The sequence below is a fragment of the Panulirus ornatus genome, chromosome 52 (genome assembly GCF_036320965.1).
Source record: "Panulirus ornatus isolate Po-2019 chromosome 52, ASM3632096v1, whole genome shotgun sequence".
Taxonomy (NCBI): Eukaryota; Metazoa; Arthropoda; class Malacostraca; order Decapoda; family Palinuridae; genus Panulirus; species Panulirus ornatus.
Window position 1 is genome coordinate 17,496,272 of NC_092275.1, and position 14,394 is coordinate 17,510,665.

Consider the following 14,394-nt stretch of genomic DNA (forward strand, 5'->3'; position numbering starts at 1 on the left):
TACATAGCCAATCCTTTTTCATTAATTCATTGTAAAATTAATTTACATTCAGCCAATATATGCGACATGTAGGTTAAATTCGTACGTGTATACGAGGAAATCAAACTGCTTTAGTGTAAGGACGCTAAAGGAAAAAAAAGCTATATGGGTTGGTGATTCGAGAGGAATTTTGCTTTTAGTATCGTCTCGAGATTCGTCGACTCTGGTCGGTGTCGCGTTGTATGATGTGGGGCGGTGGGTCTGTATCCGTCTAGCGTGTGTGTGTGTGTGTGTGTGTGTCTGTCTGTCTTTGGCACGTGAAAATCTGTTGTCTTGTACAGTTTCAAGACTCGTTTTGTTCTCCAGTACGACCATTCTCACCATTTCATTTCACACCCGATTTCGTCACCTTCATTCGACCTAGATAAAAAGAAAAAATTTTTCTCTCTCAGGGTCTTAACCTAAGCGGCAGCTCTTAATTTCCTGTTTACTTTTTAGTAGTTCCCATGTGAATTTATCAGTGCAATATCCCTTAGTTTTTCCAGGCTCTGAAATTTTTTCCTTTTAGCTAAACTTATGCCAAGAGCTTAATACCGGTTGAGCATGATTATCATACTTTCATTATTCTCAACATTTCGTACATTCATTTCTCTATTCCCACTATTGCTAGAGTCCCTTGCTCACTCTATCCCTTATTTTATATCCTTCGTTATCTTATCACCCGCGTTTTCATGTTTTTATCTTCCGTTTTCTTTTTTTCCCCTCCCTCTTATCATGATTATCATACTTTCATTATTCTCAACATTTCGTATATTCATTTTTCTATTCCCACTATTGCTAGAGTCCCTTGCTCACTCTATCCCTCTCATTTTATATCCTTCGTTATCTTATCACCGGCGTTTTCATGTTTTTATCTTCCGTTTTCTTTTTTTTTTCCCTCCCTCTTATCTAAACATTTGTATCTCCCTCACTGGCACCGTCTTACATCTCTGGGCTGGCAAGTGATGGCTGACCAGGGTAAGGGAGGGAAGAGACAGGCTTTCTAGACCCACCAAGTGAATATAGAGTTTGAAAACCGAGAGACGAAGCTGGAGAATATGTAAAGATCAGAATTGCGTCCCTTGTCCAGCAAAGTCCTTCGAATGAGACCGAAATATCTAGCGAGCTAATAATCCCCACCAACAAGAAAAAAAAATATACATATAATTGGCCTCGTTAAGTTCATTTTTATCCCCTTCCCGTCCGAGTGTCCTTTTTTATACAGTTACTCTCACTCGTGTATTACTCATGAATGATAGACACAAAAAAAAGACATGCTAATGACCAGCAACATGAAATACTTTAAATGTAATTCTAGCCTAGATTTTCAGCCAGGTATCGTAAAAGTTAAATAATTGTCCAGTTCTTTCCGTTATCAATTCTGGGAACTGTGTGACAAGGGTCCACACCACTGCGTCTAGGTTCAGGGTTTTGGTATTTTGACGAAGCGAAAATTAGAAAGATCAAGTGATAATAAGAACTTAGTAAAATATTTCAAAGGAAATATTTATTTTAAATCGGGGCTACCATTTTTTTCGTTCATCAAGTATGATTATGGAACATTCGAGACAATTCACGTAAATTGACACTTGCGTCTGTCAGCATGTTAAACTTTTTTGAAAAGTTTATTGGAGATGTTGGATACATGTGACCTCCTATGGCTCCGGGTGGCTAGAGGTAAAAGGGATGACCATCTGCCATGAGTGATGACTGTAGGAATGGGGGTTCAATAATTTGCAGAGGTTTGATGGAGGGTTTTTTTTTTTTGGAGGGAATTTGTTGGGAAGGTTCATTTTGGAGGGTTTTCACCGAGGGTTCTCTTGAGAGTATAGCCATCAGGAGAAGGGAAGGAGATGAAAGGAAGGTAAGAGGGTCATGAGCACTAGGATTGAACCCCAAGTACTCCAATTATCTAGCCTCTCAAACGTTCATAGATATGAACTCCTCGCGGGAGCAAAGAAAATGATAAGACCTCTTTTGGAGAGAGAAGTTCTTTTACAGGGTTGTACTCCTTTCCGTCCACACTTGGGCAATTGAAACCTATCTTTTACACTGGCATTTAGTAGACTACATTTCGCGATAGGATTAAGTCACTTCGTAAAGGAGTTCCAACACTGTAGGAATCCCTGATCACCTCTCATCTACACTGCCAGTAAATTTAATAAAAGCTCCCGTTAGAAAATGAAGGAATACGAACCTTTACGATCTAAAATAAAAATCTCATTTAAGCGCATTCGTGAAACTATAGATGTAAAATGAAATAAAAGTATACGAGAGATTTAATCACTTTTCTAAAAGCGATAACAAAGGTTCGTTATATTTGAAGCATTAAAAATATCAAGGAGCATTTTCTACCATATATTTGCTAATGATTTATATGCGTAGATTCAAGCCATTAAACGAATGGTTACGTTAAGAGTCTTCAACACAAACAATGCGTATGCCTAAAAAGACAAAGAAAAAATGTATTAATGACCCAGATTTTCCGATAGTATTAAAACGGAATATAATTGGAAATGTGTTCTTCGGCCAGAGGACAATACGGGTGTATTAAAGAACGCATGGAAATGAATTGCTGCTAAACAAGCCTCTCGCTCTTTCAGCCTGAGAGGTATTAGCAACAACCGCTAATCGAGCGGGGATTACCATTTACTAAACATTTGCTTCAGTCGAGTCTAAATAGTTACGTATGTATGTATGTATCTCTGTGTGTGCGTGTCTCTATCTCTCTCTGTGTCTGTCTTTCTCTGTCTATGTCTGTCAGTCTATGTATGTGCCTATCTATATTCGTATATCTAACTATCAAAAACTTCATCCCTAGTTCCACGAGGCGAAATCAAATGCATACCTCCACACTGAACACACATTTTGTGGGAGGGAATAGATCCAGAAATAGGAAGGTCCTTAATGCCGACACGACTCGCTGGAAAATATACGAGAAACGATACAAAGAAAAATGATTTTACTGTGGAAAAGAAAAACAGTAGTTTCATCAGAATGAATATAATATAGAATATCTCTAATATAGAATATGCATCAAGGATTCTTATGTGGAATTATATTTCCAGCGTCACGCTCCGTACCCTATGAATAAATGACAAGGAGTGACTGTAGTCTTTCGTGGATGTCAAAAGTCAATTTGCATATCTAGTAGACTAAGAATTTTCCCCCTACAAACGAAGTGGCTCAACACACACACAAAAAAGTACAGTCCTAAATTTCAAAAGCAATGCCTCAAAATAAGTACAAAAAGAGAGAGGCGATCTTGTGCAGTTTTTTTTTTTGAGAGGGTAAACAAGATTCGCTTCACTTCACCTGTTTTGTTTTCAATTAAGAGCGTTGCAGAGCGGCCAACCCTGTGGCTTCATCAGCCCGGGTGGAAATCAACACAAAGCGTCAGGGGAAAACTCGACCTTAAAAGCGTCCGGATATACGACAATCCTCAAGCAGTCTCGAATGATTCTGCTTCGAGAGGGCGTTTCGAAGCGACTCAGACTACTGAACCCGGGAGCGGATTTCTCACAAAACGCATCTGCGGACGTAATAGGACACATGACTGTACGACAATCTAGTCTCTAGGCAAAAGGGATATCTGAAGACTAGTCCAAGATTGGGAGGAGCAATCAGTGAGGAGGAAAGATTGCCTTTCAGGAAAAACTGGCTGGTCAGAAACGCTCAAGCGGAAGGATGCAGGTAAACGAACAAGCAGGCAAGGACAGACATGCACAAAACACACACACACACATATATATATATATATATATATATATATATATATATATATATATATATATATATATATATATATATATATATCCCTGGGGATAGGGGAAAAATAATACTTCCCACGTATTCCCTGCGTGTCGTAGAAGGCGACTAAAAGGTAAGGGAGCGGGTGCCTGGAAATCCTCCCCTCTCATTTTTTTTTCCTTTAATAATTTTCCAAAAGAAGGAACAGAAGGGGGCCAGGTGAGGATATTCCCTCAAAGGCCCAGTTCTCTGTTGTTAACGCTACCTCGCTAATGCGGTATATGGCGAATAGTATGAAAGTCATACACGTCTGGTAAATCCTAACATTACCTAGATCATAAACCCTTAAATCTGACTATGAGTATGTCTATATTTGAGTCAAGTTCCTCGATTTTCTTTCAAACTTAGAAAGGAATTATCTTGCAAATCATATACGAAAAAAGATAGATTTGACTGAATTCCACAAACCTGAAATGCGTCATACGATATCTAGAAATTTCCACTAAAAAACTAGCCTTTAGACGTGCCAAATTCAGTGGTCATTGCACTACTCTCGAGAGGCAAATCTAGGATTAGATCGTTAAAGAAAACGGTATGGACGTAGCCTGGAAAAAGATTGCGGTGCTTTCTATAATGTTTAGATACGTACCAACATGCAACATATTCTCGCGGTACAAACAGACGTCTTGCTTTTTTTTTTTCCTCTTTCAACTTTTTTTTTTCCCTCATTTTACGTATATTACAGCGACAACACAAGGCATCACAGTTCCTGATCTGTAGCCACCTGGCAGACTCCATAAACTCGACAGTTGAACGTTATACATGTCTCTGCTCCGGAGGTGACTGCGGCTCGCTCTCTCTCTCTATGTTAAAATCATTTGCTGTCTCTCCTCAGATATGATTTCCTACGTAGGTCTACGAGGTCTTAGCGTTTGTCTCGGTCCTCGAACCATGGTATACGAGGGGTCTTTTCTTCATCAATTCCCTCCACCACATGAACACAATGACCCTCTTCTCTCAACCCTCTTTAAAATTTCCTCTTTCTCTCCCAACTCCCTTTCAACATTCATCATCGCGTTCCTCCTTTTCCTCTCCCTTGCCACGTCTTCGTAACTCATTTGGAGAGAGGCCAGGCTCCCAACCCACCCGAGCCAGTCCCCTTCCACACACAGGCACTTAACTTGCCTTTAAGGAAACACTTGGGGTCCAACATGACTCCTTACCTCTGGTGTTTTCCAGTCGCCAAGGACTAACTACAGTTTCTCAGGTCAACCCAACGTCGGCCAAATGAGGTTACATGTTTTCCACAGCGAGCGTACGGTGCATTACTGGACCGCCCGCCGTACTAACGATACGAGGCAATTCAATATGGCTCTTGTCAGCATCGTCTTGGGAAGACGGAATAAACTATTTCACAGACCGTGTCCCTCCCCTCCATCCCACACGACTTATTCTGACTTCGTGTCGATGGTTGCTTTACCCCAAGTCTGCTTTCACTTCATTCTAACGCTACCTCGCTAACGCGGGAAATGGCGAATATGAAACACACACACACACACACACACACACACACACACACACACACACACACACACACTCATACGCACGAACATAATGCACATAAACGCGCACTTTCATATTACACACGATACCTTCCAACAGCCAGGATTCGAACCCAAGACCTTTCGCGTTCCCAAACACAATGCAAAAGGTCCTGGGTTCGAGTCCTGGTTATCGGAGGATACTAATATGCGATATATACATGTTATATATATGGGTGGGTGTGCGTGTGTGTATGTGTGCGTGCGTGTGTGTTTGTGTGTGACTGTGTGTGTGTCTTAATTTAGCCAATCTTCGCCTCACTTGGTTACAAATTACTGTAGCAGTTCAGGTCGCGGGGAAGCGACCTCCTGCAGAGTGACTCATTCGTCTTGGTGTCGGTTCTTGAGCCACTTGAGGAGCGGGCAATACGTTGTCGTTCCGGAGGACACACCTAATGACACTAACATGGCCCTGTATTGGCCCCAGTAGACCGATACAAGGAGGGGTCCAGGGATGGGTTCTCACCACGGCCACCAGAGCGTTAAGGGATACAAGTGTTTCCGTATGTGTGTGTGTGTGTTTTGCCCTGCAACCTTAATATTACCACAACTGACCTTACCTACCAATTTCTCTCCATTTAGCGTGTTTGTTAGAGTGTTAACAGCTGCAGTGGTACCATCCTTAACTTTGCTCTTCGTGTTTGGGAATATATATATATATATATATATATATATATATATATATATATATATATATATATATATTATCCCTGGGGATAAGGGAGAAAGAATACTTCCCACGTATTCCCTGCGTGTCGTAGAAGGCGACTAAAAGGAGAGGGAGCGGGGCGGGGGGCTGGAAATCCTCCCCTTCCATTTTCAGTTTTCCAAAAGAAGTAACAGAGAAGGGGGCCAAGTGAGGATATTCCCTCTAAGGCTCAGTCCTCTGTTCTTAACGCTACCTCGCCAACGCGGGAAATGGCGAATAGTGTATATATATTTCCCCATCTGATAAATCAGGCCAGCAAATATAGCGAGAAATTGGTAGAGACTGGACCAGCTTACTTCTTATCCAGTGCCTTGTGACCCTTGACCGACCCTCGACAGATCTCTCGCGACCAGGGAAGCCAATCTCGCCCATCTTCATGGCGAGTCAGCAAAGACACAGAGCCGCTAACCAGTATTTAATTCCTAACGTTTTCGACCGTTTGTCTTTTCCTCGCGAGGTGGAGGAATGTATTCACCTGAGGAAGACAAACTGTCGAAGTGTTGAGAATCGTACTCCTGATTAGCACCAGCTCGCGTGTCTCTCACACTTGCTACGTTCCTACGTGATCTTTCAGACACGAAGAAAATCAATCATGGGTCCAATGTCACCACCACAGGCCATGAAGTGTGGTGGTGATATTGTCTGTCTTTGTGGAGTAAATGTAAGGTAATCTAAAAAAAAAAAGAGAAAGGTATTTGGTGTCTTTCAGTGTAAATTTGATAATTATTTACTCTTAGTTCAAGAGGGCTACCAAGAGACATACTGTACCATGTCTCCGTTCTGTTGCTTACATGCAGAGAGGGGCATCAACACAAAGTCTTTAGTGGATTGCATGACAGACTCAGCGTAATGAGTAACTTCTTTCTTTTTACACTGGACGGTCCAGTCACTGACAAAAGACGACACCAAGGAGCGTAATTGGAACGAAGAGGGTTAATGAGAGGAAGAAATAAGGAGAGAAAAATCATTTTAGTTTCGAAAGAACGCGAAAGCTTGCCTACGAGTGTGGGGCCATGATTGCTAGGTGATATACGAGGGTGTAGCGTTTTCCAAAGCTCACACTGGAGAGAGACCAAAGTGTAGAAAGATGAACCACTTATAAACACTACACCAGACACAGGGGAGACATGAGAATAAAAGCTGGATACTATTTGAAGAACACCACTACACAGACGTTAAGTAGATACGAGAACTATTACATAGACGCGAAGAAGACACGAAAATGAATAGGACTTTTTACTGTATAGACGAGATACAACCATTGAGGCATTATAGTGGCCAGATGGTCACCATATAGTTGCCTCATTTCACACGAAATATTTCTTCCCTGATATTTCTGCTGCCGGGATGTTTACACAGTGACATAATCCAAAGGTTTTTTTTTTTTTTCCCCCCTACCTCTCGCAGATCCTGGACGACATGTGTTTAAGATTAATGTGGCGCAGCGAGATATGTGTTGATCCTGGGTGAGAAAAGAAGCAGTTCGTAGGCACACAGTGACTATATCGTGGGTCAAAATGGCAAACAGTGATGGTAAGGAGGAGAGATGAAAGGGACTTGTGTGAAGAGCCTTCATGAAGGACCAGATTGTGAAGTGAAAAAGGGATGAAGAGAATGAAATGATCCAGAATAAAGCAAGAACATTAAGGAACAAGGCGAAGGTCTGGAATGGAAGACAAGGATGCAGAAGTATACCTGGCAAGCATGATGACCACTCATTATGAGGTTCCATAATGAGGGAGTACGACGCGGGACTAAGCTAAAACAGAGAGAATAGTAGTAACGATGATAAAAGCAGGATAAGAGGAGAATAAGGATAAAGGAGACTGATGGACGAGAGAGGAAGAACGAGGAACTGAAGAATGTTCGAACTCCAGCCACTTGAAGGTTAGGTTCCTCTTGCCTCCAGTGGCTTTTGCAGTTACGGGTGTGGTGGCTTCCCCAGAACCATCCTCCTCCTCCTGCTCCTCCTCCTCCAACCTCCTCCCTCAGCGGTGGACCACAGCCAATATTCCTCACGTGTCTGAAGCAGTCATTCATTTTTTTCAGTACAACCACCACCTCCAAATCGCCCACGCCATCTGCCTTCCATTTTCACCACCATCTTCGCTGGTACAGTTACTACCACCACTACCACAATCCTTGCTCATCATTACTCCCACATTTTACCACACCATAGAACCATCCTTCCTCACCACAACCTCCCGGAAATTCCTATCACCACTCCGTCACTACACCTAAATCTTCCATTAGCTACCCCACGTCACATCACCTTCCCTCACCAGTATCACAACATTCGCGTCATTGTACAACAGCCCTCTTGCCTTACCACTACCACCATTCCCCCCTTCCACCTCTAACAACCTACAAAGGTCAGTCACAACCTCCCCAGGTGACGAGATCCCCAGATTATGCAGAATTATTCATAGCAAGTTGCCGAAACGCAACTAGATCTGTTAATTATATTTTCACTCATTTCAATACGGTCGTAGGTGCTCAATGGAGCTGGTGCCTCGACATTCATACAGTCTTAATACTTCACAGAACTCTGTTTACATGGTAATAAAGGTTATATATATCTATATATCACCATTAACCACCACATACCGTGACATCGAACCCCGGATCATTTGAATGACACTATATACATCGAGCAAGCAGCAGAGAAGGTATTTTGCGGAAACACACATTGGGTAGCCTAGTGCCGGTCATAAACCTTCTCCACAGCACAACCATTTCTTTGATGTTCCTCCTAAAGAGAAAATAGCTTGAAACTGTGACCACGATTATGACCTTGGGTCTCTGAGGCTGTGGGTAGTTAGGCATCTACGTACAGTATACGAGGAGTCTGGAGTTTCGAGGTGGATAAAGATGTACACAAGTAATAAAATGTAATAGCTCGTGAAACCTTTGGACGAACAATCCAGAGATTCAAAAGCAGACGTATCTTTGGGTAGTGATGAACCATTACTCCCTTACATCCACGAATCCACTACCTACAGCAGCACTTAAAAACATCAACCAGGAGAAGTACAGGAGCAGCAACTTGGTTCGCTGCACCATGAAAAGAGAAGCTTCGTGGCTTGAACAATATCCCTAGGTAGACCAGAGCCGTTTCAGTGATACAGAGTTTCCAAGTGGTTAAACTGCTGTCAGTTCCACTAAAAGAGTCGAGGGGTTGAGCAACAGACTTCTCACAGAAAATGGCAAAGTCGAGGGAAATACCAGCGAGAAATAGAAATAAGCTGGACTTTGAATGCAAGGATCTCTGTTAGACTGTGTAACTAGCGAGAAAATATTTTCCTCATACACACACACACACACACAATTATGTGCGTGTGTGTAAAAACAAAGTCAAGAGATTCAGATACACAATTTTGAAAGTTCTTTCACACGTTACCACCGACCTTAGTTTACAATCCACTTAACCAGTTACTTACGTAACGCCAGAAAATAAGAAAAGACACACAGATCCATATCTAAAACTGTTGGCAAAATGGGGCATACACAAGGGAGAAATGTGACGGAGAGGGAGGGAGGGAGTGAGGGAGAATGTTACAGAGAGGAGGGAGTGAGGGAGAATGTTACAGAGAGGAGGGAGTGAGGGAGAATGTTACAGAGAGGAGGGAGTGAGGGAGAATGTTACAGAGAGGAGGGAGTGAGGGAGAATGTTACAGAGGAGAGGGAGGGAGGGAGTGAGGTGGAAACGAGGAGAACGCTCACAGGTCGCTACAGTGTAGCACGCGATGATCGCACATAACAACGTGTGCACAATATACTGCAAATGAGAAGACTCCCACAGCTGGTGTAGGTCATGCCATCTCTCCAGATACGGAGGCTTTTTTTGAGTAGATGAAGTGCTGTTGGTATCAAGGTCTCGTACAGGTACACAGACTCTAGCAAATAACCTCTCAGCAAGTTTAACTCGTCGCTGGGGTACAGCATAAAGTATTAAAGATAAAGGGTAGCATAGGAATGAATACTGACCGAGTGTGAACCAGACAGACATTAGCGCAAATGCTAAAGTATTTTTGAACCAGACAGACATTAGCGCAAATGCGAAAGAAATACCCGTGTCTCAACCTGTAATTCAGAACAGGAAACCTAACAGTTACAGAAGATATTGATGTCTTGGTGCAAGTGTTAAATAGCAACGAGGGTCTCCCGTCCTGCTTTAGCAGTTGTCTGGTGAAGTACTTAACAGGGACAAATTTTATGATATTTTCATTGCTTCTGCGATGCGGCCCCGCCACCCACTCGACACTCACCACCCAACCTACCTACTCGACACAGCCAGATAGATACCTTGCCATATTTTCGAATTGTATAGCATTGCTCTACGTAGCAGCAGCACCAGCAGCAGCTGCTATTAGAACAAACCGTTTTTCGTTACTAGTTTTCTCGTTACTAATATATCATAAGCATGAGTATTACTGCAACGAATCCCCACGTCAATTATCTATTACACAGAGCTTTTAATCCCTCTAAAGAGTATTGAGCTCTCTCTAAAGACAGATTTAAACCAGGATTATCTTAAAGAAAACTCGTTGATAATTGGAAATCAAAGTATCTAACGAGTTGTCTATGGTGACGAACAGTTTCGTATTCAAATTCAACAACCAAATTGCCACTTCAGTTTTGCTGAAGCGAGCAGACAGCAACACCAATTCTACTTTACTCAAGCACTTCTCTGAATTCTGCCTTCGTGACATGAACACAGGTCGGCTAATATATGAACCCAAATTCCAGGAGTCGAAAAAGGCGGACACACAAAAAAAGAAATACGTAAATTTGATCAAAGAAATCCATTTCGTGTGAATGGGAAATATCACAAGAATTCCTGGCAAAATGAAAAACGTTCACGCTTGAGGCAATCTTGAGAAAGAATGGCGGATGTCAATAAGAATTAGAGAGAAATTATGAAACTCGTACCAAGAAATAATGAAACTGACCTATAAAGTGAAAATGAATGATGGAGAAAAAAAAATATTTATTGGTCTCGTAATCTATGTAATCTGGAGTTTTACTGGCGATAATAAAGTGATACAGTAGCGTTAATAAAGAAGATAGTTTCAGGTAATTACATACAGCAAATTCCTTAAACACACTAGGACCACAACTTGGTCATTCAGTCAAGAGAAAGTTGATATATACATAGAAACGGAGAAAGCTTTCAGGTCATTACATACAGCTAATGACACCTTAAACCCACCAGGGCCACAACTTTATCTTTCAGTCAAGACAAAGTCAATATACACTGAAATAACACCTTGAACCCACCAGGGCCACAACTTTATCTTTCAGTCAAGACAAAGTCAATATACACTTAAATAGTATGGTCGAGACAGTTGATTTATCCCCGGAAAACATATCCCAGTAACCTTTACCAAATGACCCGTTACGTGGGTCTTTTGAGAGTAACAATACGATTGCTTCTCTGGTGTGAGAAATTCATTCAGGTAATTATCATCCGAGGGGATAATGTCCCAAGATCTAGAAGAAGATAAATGTTACACTCCAATATTCAAGAAGGGTTTGAATAAAAGAGCAACGAGTTACGACCCAAATTATCTTTCCCTCGTTCGCAGGAGTGTTGGAAATTGTTACTCTAGATAACTATATAAAATCCTTAGAAAAACATAGATTGAGGTAAATGACAGTTTCGCATATTCTCCTGTTTGCGGTCACTTGTTTGTGATGTAAATGAAGGCCAGAATCGTTCAAAAGACCTTTAAAAAACCATCGGAAAATGCGCTTTCAACTAAACCAAACCTAGCATGAAATTCACTATGTTTCCGAAACGGTAATACAATTATCTTTACTGATGAACGGAATTAATTTAATTTCTTTACGATACAAGGAAAAACTGGGATGGAAATTTTGATTTCAACCTAAGTTATAAATCGAAAAGATCACAAAGTGCCAATAAAATGTAATTCAGATTTTTCGTGTTCGCATCAAGGTATGCACTTCTTAATAGTCTGATTAGCAGCAAACATTAAAGTAATTAATACAAAAACAAAGGAATTCTCCAATGTAATCAAAGGAATACAAGATTTGGCCCTCAAGCTAATTCTTCCTACAAATGTAACTTATCAAATAACTGGTTTTAACCATAAACTTATCTATACTTGTGGATATCACAAACTTTAGATAAAGGATAATGTACGACATACCTTTAAAAAAAAAGAAAACACTTACCAAGATAAATCATTTTGACAAGGGAAAAATCATACAAAAACATGAACAAATGTAAAGCAATATACATGGAAAAATTCCAACAAACTACAGACAATTAAGAGACGAAGGATCTTGCTGGCGTCAACTGCATTGGAGAATCCAATACACAAAGCTACTCAAATAAGACTAATACAACTCACTACATGGAACCAGCGTCTACAAACAACTAAGACAAAAAAAAAAAAAAAAAATACTCTACGCTTATAGTTGGGTACGAGATTAAACTGTACCAGATCAATCAGCCACCAATGAAGGGGCAAAGTAATTTGATCTTGACAGCCATTTCAAACGGGAGGGAAGGAAGAACTGTTGTCCACTGCGCGGACTGTCTTCCGATGCATTACGTGGCGCAACTCGTCTGTTCAATTCGCTCACATGCGCTGTTTCTACTGACTACAGTGACTACGTACTACGGGACTCAGCTGTTGATGGCTTGTTCTCTACGACTCGCTTCCTCCCTCTCTACGACTCTCTTCCTCCCGTTTCCCCATGGCGATGACGTAGCCTTTGCCTCGGAGCGCAATCCACCGCAGATCCGTCGTCCTCATGGAAGGGAACTTAGTAGATCGCGTACACCTTCGTCAGCGCCGAATCGAGTTCTTATGGTTGAGCCAGCTGTGCGAGTCTTCCCAAGGCTTCGGCGCAACGGGCCACAGGTCTCCCAAGATGCGTCTTCCCGCGACGTAAACAGAATATAAACGGAGACTACCGTGCGGTGTCGTCCACGCGCGAGAAGTGAGTCGGCTGCCCCACGAGGTAACACGAGGTTCCAAAGTCGACTCGACCCGCCAACATATCCGAAGCGATGCTTCGTTTCGGTATACAATGAAACTACTCAACACGGCCGAATCTAGAGTTTCATCATCACAATACCTTTAAGATAAAACAACTACATATGTCTTCTACCACCAGCAAGAAAGACTATATGGTTTTATCAAGTTAATTGATCAAAATAGACAAAGGTTTCACACCAGCTCGACCGAAGCAGTCTCGAGCTGCACTGAACACCGCCTGCAGCGCGATCTTTGAGATTTTTAACAGAACTACTCACAATGATCACCCACAGGTGAAACTCTCCGTTCCATTAGTATTAACGCTTATTGCATCTCAGTTTTTAATGTCCAAACTGTTTTCTTTTCTACCCAATCTATAAAACAGAACGAATCATCAGGGGTCACTGCATATCACTTGACTGTAATACACTCCCCGCTATATACAGCAACCCTTGCTTCAGCTTGTTAAGCGAAAATAAACTTGTAATAATTGCTACGTATATAGGGAATACCATTGTTGATAAAACATTTTTTTTTTTTTTACGATACCGAAATGATATTTCATGTACTTGACTAAATCTTTCATAGAAATTCATATTTTCATAAATGACGTAGAATTTTTAGTCATCCATATAGAAATGACAGCGAGGCGTGACAACTTCCCTGATATGGAGGAAATATAACTGGGATTTTTGAGTCTAGGGAAAAACAGTGGCCGAGACAGCAAACGAGAGATAGGCATCGCTCTCGTTCCTATGTTTACCAGTGGGGAAACACATGGCAGGCAGACGGGGGTCAGTGGACGCCTCACTCACGCAGTGGGCGAATAAGACTCACCATTGAGGAAGCAGCCATAAGTGAGGCAGTTCGTGAAAGGCCACTGATGTCAGCAATGCAGATGACTGAAGACCTTCAACTGCTCGTTCGCTCTTATTGTCCAGCGGCAAAGGGAAGAAATTGACCGATTCAAATGCTCGTTTTACGCTTTGCTCTCACAAGTTTCAACACTTGAACTCGAGTGCTGTAATCTAGTAATAATCATCGAGGAAATGAGCTTTACATACGTAGGAGCGGGGGCAAAACAACGTTAGAGGACAAGGAACACTAGACACCTCCCTGTACACATGACCATACAGAGATCGAGTCGCCTTGGGCGAGTGACCAAGACATTCTGGGGTTAGATACAGGCCATAATGGACCGAGTGAACTGGTACGAACAGACGTTCGAGCGGACAGTCGAGATATGATATCCTGATTATGGAAGATGTCTCGTTGTCTCTCCACACGAGCCATGCCTCTCCCT

The 14,394-nt window shown here is 41.8% G+C and overlaps 1 protein-coding gene across 1 annotated transcript in view; it reads right to left on the bottom strand.

Moving 5' to 3' along the window:
- LOC139765122 (uncharacterized) overlaps nucleotides 1-13,063 on the bottom strand; it is an 804,219-nt gene extending 791,156 nt beyond the window's left edge. Inside the window, exon 1 of the mRNA XM_071692312.1 lies at nucleotides 12,729-13,063. The gene's annotated coding sequence lies outside the window, so the exon portion shown is untranslated. The remainder of the gene's footprint in view (nucleotides 1-12,728) is intronic.
- Between the last annotated feature and the right edge of the window lie 1,331 nt (nucleotides 13,064-14,394).